The 7,408-nt window shown below is 45.9% G+C and overlaps 3 non-coding genes across 3 annotated transcripts; all 3 read left to right on the forward strand.

The window, feature by feature from the left end:
- The first annotated feature begins 2,098 nt into the window (after positions 1 to 2,098).
- Positions 2,099 to 2,181, forward strand: TRNAL-CAG (transfer RNA leucine (anticodon CAG)). Its single transcript has one exon. It is a non-coding gene; the product is annotated as a tRNA-Leu (tRNA).
- Positions 2,182 to 3,312: 1,131 nt separating this feature from the next.
- TRNAL-CAG (transfer RNA leucine (anticodon CAG)) lies at positions 3,313 to 3,395 on the forward strand. Its single transcript has one exon. It is a non-coding gene; the product is annotated as a tRNA-Leu (tRNA).
- A 2,349-nt stretch (positions 3,396 to 5,744) lies between these two features.
- Positions 5,745 to 5,827, forward strand: TRNAL-CAG (transfer RNA leucine (anticodon CAG)). The gene has a single exon. It is a non-coding gene; the product is annotated as a tRNA-Leu (tRNA).
- The last annotated feature ends 1,581 nt before the right edge of the window (positions 5,828 to 7,408 follow it).

Genomic DNA, 7,408 nt, shown 5'->3' on the forward strand with positions numbered 1-7,408 from the left:
AGGTTCACAGTGCAGAAGGTTCAGTGGCACCAGGGTCCCCTGCGTCCCAATCACAGCTGGTTTTTAACTTCTGTATTCAGGGGATGGGAGGGCTGGGGGTGTTGCGTCGTGCACACACAGTGCCTGTTTTGCAGATAAGTTTTAATAAATACACAAAGAATAATATGGAGTCTTTGGCCACGAGGAACACCTTCCCCTACCTTTTATTCTCTCCGATTCCACATCACCGCACCTACCATCCAACTCCAAAACTCGGGGGAGACTAACACTCCCTACCTCCCTTGGTGTGCATCATGGGCGTGCCCATGACGAACACAACATTTCTCCTTAACCAATACAAAACAAACATAGCTGCTCAAAAAAAAGATACTATACTAGTCCAGTATACAAGAATAGTACACAACAATAAATACCACATTCAGTCAATCCACCCCGAATCCTTGCAGCCGCGTTGAGCATGGCGGTCGAGGACTCAAACTGTAAATTCAAGTCCTTGTCTCAGAGGCACTGAGTTGATTGGTATGGAGCCAGGCACCTCCTGATCTGAATCCTGACCTGGCTCCAAATTCTGCATGTCCACACCCCCTGTAGTAGATGATTGAGAATTAGTAGCAGTCACCACCGGCCATATGCACTGGCTCAAAATTCTGCATGTCCACACCACATGTAGTAGATGATTGAGAATTAGTAGCAGTCACCACAGGGTCCACTGTCAGGATGATCCATCCTCTCTCCTTCATCAGCTTCAGATCCCACTGTTTCCCTGAGCAGGAAGGTCTGGAATTGAAAATACAGAGGACATTAAATAACATTCACTCAGTACATGGCACTCATTTTGGTTTATAAGCTGGAAATTGAGCCATCAGTCTGGTGTCAAGAGTGTCAGGATGTCCAGGTGGTCTAAGGTGCTGCGTTCAGGTCACAGTCTCCCATGATGATGTGGGTTCAAACCCCACTTCTGACAAGTGTCTTTTGCGAGGTGAATACATTTTTGGACTTTTTTTTTCCAAGCACCCTTATCAAAAACAATGTCAACAGTTTCTGTAAATTATCGATAAGATCTATTGTCCGTTGCTTGCACTAATTGCCTGAAGTTCGCTAAATCGCATTAAATCGGTAAAGCAGGAAATCACAGCATCTTCAACAAATCGTGATAGGGTGGCCGAGATAAAGGTTTCGACCCTACATATCAAAAGCACAGCTGTCAATAGTTCAGCAGGTTCACAGTGCCGAAGGTTCAGTGGCACCAGGGTCCCCTGCGTCCCAATCACAGCTGTTTTTTAACTTCTGTATTCAGGGGATGGGAGGGGTGGGGGTGTTGCGTCGTGCACACACAGTGCCTGTTTTGCAGAGAAGTTTTAATAAATACACAAAGAATAATATGGAGTCTTTGGCCACGAGGAACACCTTCCCCTACCTTTTATTCACTCCGGTTCCACGTCACCGCGCCTACCATCCAACTCCAAAACTCGGGGGAGACTAACACTCCCTACCTCCCTTGGTGTGCATCATAGGGGTGCCCATGACGAACACAACATTTCTCCTTAACCAAGACAAAACAAACATAGCTGCTCAAAAAAAAGATACTATACTAAACCATTATACAAGAATAGTACACAACAAGAAATGCCACATTCAGTTAATCCTCCCCGAATCCTTGCAGCCCCGTTGAGCATGGCGGTCGAGGACTCAAACTGTACCGTTCAAGTCCTTGTCTCAGAGGCACTGAGTTCATTGGTATGGAGCCAGACACCTCCTGATCTGAATCTTGAACTGGCTCCAAATTCTGCATGTCCACACTCCCTGTAGTAGATGATTGAGAATTAGTAGCAGTCACCACCGGCCATGTGCACTGGCTCAAAATTAAGCATGTCCAACCCCATGTAGTAGATGATTGAGAATTAGTAGCAGTCACCACCGGATCCACTGTCAGGATGATCCATCCTCCCTCCTTCATCAGCTTCAGATCCCACTGTTTCCCTGAGCAGTAAGGTCTGGAATTGAAAATACAGAGATCAATAAACAACATTCACTCAGTACATGGCACTCATTTTGGTTTATAAGCTGGAAATTGAGCCATCAGTGCAGTGTCAAGAGTGTCAGGATGGCCGAGTGGTCTAAGGCGCTGCGTTCAGGTCGCAGTCTCCTTTGGAGGCATGGGTTCGAATCCCACTTCTGACAAGTGTCTTTTGCGAGGTGGATACATTTTTGGACTTTTTTTTTCCAAGCACCCGTATCAAAAACAATGTCAACAGTTTCTGTAAATTATCGATAAGATCTATTGTCCGTTGCTTGCACTAATTTCCTGAAGTTGGCTAAATCGCAGTAAATTGGAAAAGCGGGAAATCACAGCATCTTCAACAAATCGTGATAGAGGAGCAGAGATAAAGGTTTCGACCCTACATATCAAGAGCGCAGCTGTCAATAGTTCAGCAGGTTCACAGTGCAGAAGGTTCAGTGGCACCAGGGTCCCCTGCGTCCCAATCACAGCTGGTTTTTAACTTCTGTATTCAGGGCATGGGAGGGGTGTGTTGCGTCGTGCACACACAGTGCCTGTTTTGCAGATAAGTTTTAATAAATACACAAAGAATAATATGGAGTCTTTGGCCACGAGGAATACCTTCCCCTACCTTTTATTCACTCCGGTTCCACGTCACTGCGCCTACCATTCAACTCCAAAACTCGGTGGAGACTAACACTCCCTACCTCCCTTGGTGTGCATCATAGGCGTGCCCATGACGAACACAACATTTCTCCTAAACCAATACAAAACAAACATAGCTGCTAAAAAAAAAGATACTATACTAAACCAGTATACAAGAATAGTACACAACAAGAAATGCCACATTCAGTCAATCCACCCCGAATCCTTGCAGCCGCGTTGAGCATGGCGGTCGAGGACTCAAACTGTACCGTTCAAGTCCTTGTCTCAGAGGCACTGAGTTGATTGGTATGGAGCCAGGCACCTCCTGATCTGAATCTTGAACTGGCTCCAAATTCTGCATGTCCACACCCCCTGTAGTAGATGATTGAGAATTAGTAGCAGTCACCACCGGCCATGTGCACTGGCTCAAAACTCAGCATGGCCACACCCCATGTAGTAGATGATTGAGAATTGGTAGCAGTCACCACCGGATCCACTGGCAGGATGATCCATCCTCTCTCCTTCATCAGCTTCAGATCCCACTGTTTCCCTGAGCAGGAAGGTCTGGAATTGAAAATACAGAGGATATTAAACAACATTCACTCAGTACATGTCACTCATTTTGGTTTATAAGCTGGAAATTGAGCCATCAGTGCAGTGTCAAGAGTGTCAGGATGGCCGAGTGGTCTAAGGCGCTGCGTTCAGGTCGCAGTCCCCTTTGGAGGCGTGGGTTCGAATCCCACTTCTGACAAGTGACTTTTGCGAGGTGGATACATTTTTGGACTTTTTTTTTCCAAGCACCTGTATCAAAAACAATGTCAACAGTTTCTGTAAATTATCGATAAGATCTATTGTCCGTTGCTTGCACTAATTGCCTGAAGTTGGCTAAATCGCAGTAAATCGGTAAAGCAGGAAATCACAGCATCTCCAACAAATCGTGATAGAGGGGCCGAGATAAAGGTTTCGACCCTACATATCAAAAGCACAGCTGTCAATAGTTCAGCAGGTTCACAGTGCCGAAGGTTCAGTGGCACCAGGGTCCCCTGCGTCCCAATCACAGCTGGTTTTTAACTTCTGTATTCAGGGGATGGGAGGGGTGGGGGTGTTGCGTCGTGCACACACAGTGCCTGTTTTGCAGAGAAGTTTTAATAAATACACAAAGAATAATATGGAGTCTTTGGCCACGAGGAACACCTTCCCCTACCTTTTATTCTCTCCGATTCCACATCACCGCACCTAGCATCCAACTCCAAAACTCGGGGGAGACTAACACTCCCTACCTCCCTTGGTGTGCATCATTTGCGTGCCCATGACGAACACAACATTTCTCCTTAACCAATACAAAACAAACATAGCTGCTCAAAAAAAAGATACTATACTAATCCAGTATACAAGAATAGTACACAACAATAAATACCACATTCAGTCAATCCACCCCTAATCCTTGCAGCCGCGTTGAGCATGGCGGTGGAGGACTCAAACTGTACCGTTCAAGTCCTTGTCTCAGAGGCACTGAGTTGATTGGTATGGAGCCAGGCACCTCCTGATCTGAATCTTGAACTGGCTCCAAATTCTGCATCTCCACACCCCCTGTAGTAGATGATTGAGAATTAGTAGCAGTCACCACCGGCCATATGCACTGGCTCAAAATTCTGCAAGTCCACACCCCATGTAGTAGATGATTGAGAATTAGTAGCACTCACCACAGGGTCCACTGTCAGGATGATCCATCCTCTCTCCTTCATCAGCTTCAGATCCCACTGTTTCCCTGAGCAGGAAGGTCTGGAATTGAAAATACAGAGGACATTAAATAACATTCACTCAGTACATGGCACTCATTTTGGTTTATAAGCTGGAAATTGAGCCATCAGTGCAGTGTCAAGAGTGTCAGGATGGCTGAGTGGTCTAAGGTGTTGCGTTCAGGTCACAGTCTCCTTTGGAGGCATGGGTTAGAATCCCACTTCTGACAAGTGTCTTTTGCGAGGTGGATACATTTTTGGACTTTTTTTTTCCAAGCACCTGTATCAAAAACAGTGTCAACAGTTTCTGTAAATTATCGATAAGATCTATTGTCCGTTGCTTGCACTAATTTCCTGAAGTTGGCTAAATCGCAGTAAATCGGTAAAGCGGGAAATCACAGCATCTTCAACAAATCGTGATAGAGAGGCAGAGATAAAGGTATCGACCCTACATATCAAGAGCGCAGCTGTCAATAGTTCAGCAGGTTCACAGTGCAGAAGGTTCAGTGGCACCAGGGTCCCCTGCGTCCCAATCACAGCTGGTTTTTAACTTCTGTATTCAGGGCATGGGAGGGGTGTGTTGCATCGTGCACACACGGTGCCTGTTTCGCAGATAAGTTTTAATAAATACACAGAGAATAATATAGAGTCATTGGCCACGAGGAACACCTTCCCTGACCTTTTATTCTCTCCGGTTCCACGTCACCGCGCCTACCATCCAACTCCAAAACTCGGGGGAGACTAACACTCCCTACCTCCCTTGGTGTGCATCATAGGCGCGCCCATGACGAACACAACATTTCTCCTTAACCAATACAAAACAAACATAGCTGCTCAAAAAAAAGATACTATACTAATCCAGTATACAAGAATAGTACACAACAAGAAATGCCACATTCAGTCAATCCACCCCGAATCCTTGCAGCCGCGTTGAGCATGGCGGTCGAGGACTCAAACTGTACCGTTCAAGTCCTTGTCTCAGAGGCACTGAGTTGATTGGTATGGAGCCAGGCACCTCCTGATCTGAATCTTGAACTGGCTCCAAATTCTGCATGTCCACACTCCCTGTAGTAGATGATTGAGAATTAGTAGCAGTCACCACCGGCCATGTGCACTGGCTCAAAATTCAGCATGTCCACACCCCATGTAGTAGATGATTGAGAATTGGTAGCAGTCACCACCGGATCCACTGTCAGGATGATCCATCCTCTCTCCTTCATCAGCTTCAGATCCCACTGTTTCCCTGAGCAGGAAGGTCTGGAATTGAAAATACAGAGGATATTAAACAACATTCACTCAGTACATGGCACTCATTTTGGTTTATAAGCTGGAAATTGAGCCATCAGTGCAGTGTCAAGAGTGTCAGGATGGCCGAGTGGTCTAAGGTGCTGTGTTCAGGTCGCAGTCTCCTTTGGAGGCGTGGGTTCAAATCCCACTTCTGACAAGTGTCTTTTGCGAGGTGGATACATTTTTGGACTTTTTTTTTCCAAGCACCTGTATCAAAAACAATGTCAACAGTTTCTGTAAATTATCGATAAGATCTATTGTCCGTTGCTTGCACTAATTTCCTGAAGTTGGCTAAATCGCAGTAAATCGGTAAAGCGGGAAATCACAGCATCTTCAACAAATCGTGATAGAGGGGCAGAGATAAAGGTTTCGACCCTACATATCAAGAGCGCAGCTGTCAATAGTTCAGCAGGTTCACAGTGCAGAAGGTTCAGTGGCACCAGGGTCCCCTGCGTCCCAATCACAGCTGGTTTTTAACCTCTGTATTCAGGGCATGGGAGGGGTGTGTTGCATCGTGCACACACGGTGCCTGTTTCGCAGATAAGTTTTAATAAATACACAGAGAATAATATAGAGTCATTGGCCACGAGGAACACCTTCCCTGACCTTTTATTCTCTTCGGTTCCACGTCACCGCGCCTACCATCCAACTCCAAAACTCGGGGGAGACTAACAGTCCCTACCTACCTTGGTGTGTATCATAGGCGTGCCCATGACGAACACAGCATTTCTCCTTAACCAATACAAAACAAACATAGCTGCTCAAAAAAAAGATACTATACTAATCCAGTATACAAGAATAGTACACAACAAGAAATGCCAAATTTAGTCAATCCACCCCGAATCCTTGCAGCCGCGTTGAGCATGGCGGTTGAGGACTCAAACTGTACCGTTCAAGTCCTTGTCTCAGAGGCACTGAGTTGATTGGTATGGAGCCAGGCACCTCCTGATCTGAATCTTGAACTGGCTCCAAATTCTGCATGTCCACACCCCTTGTAGTAGATGATTGAGAACTAGTAGCAGTCACCACCGGCCATTTGCAGTGGCTCAAACTTCTGCATGTCCACACCCCATGTAGTCGATGATTGAGAATTAGTAGCAGTCACCACCGGATTCACTGTCAGGATGATCCATCCTCTCTTCTTCATCAGCTTCAGATCCCACTGTTTCCCTGAGCAGGAAGGTCTGGAATTGAAAATACAGAGGACATTAAATAAAATTCACTCAGTACATGGCACTCATTTTGGTTTATAAGCTGGAAATTGAGCCATCCGTCTGGTGTCAAGAGTGTCAGCATGGCCAGGTGGTCTAAGGTTCTGGGTTCAGGTCGCAGTCTCCCTTGGAAACGTGGGTTCAAACCCTACTCCTAACAAGTGTCTTTTGCGAGGTGGATACATTTTTTTAATTTTTTTTTCCAAGCACCCGTATCAAAAACAATGTCAACAGTTTCTGTAAATTATCGATAAGATCTATTGTCCGTTGCTTGCACTAATTTCCTGAAGTTGGCTAAATCGCAGTAAATCGGTAAAGCGGGAAATCACAGCATCTTCAACAAATCGTGATAGAGGGGCAGAGATAAAGGTTTCGACCCTACATATCAAGAGCGCAGCTGTCAATAGTTCAGCAGGTTCACAGTGCAGAAGGTTCAGTGGCACCAGGGTCCCCTGCGTCCCAATCACAGCTGGTTTTTAACTTCTGTATTCAGGCCATGGGAGGGGTGTGTTGCATCGTGCACACAT

The sequence above is a fragment of the Pleurodeles waltl genome, unplaced genomic scaffold (genome assembly GCF_031143425.1).
Source record: "Pleurodeles waltl isolate 20211129_DDA unplaced genomic scaffold, aPleWal1.hap1.20221129 scaffold_39, whole genome shotgun sequence".
Classification (NCBI taxonomy): Eukaryota; Metazoa; Chordata; class Amphibia; order Caudata; family Salamandridae; genus Pleurodeles; species Pleurodeles waltl.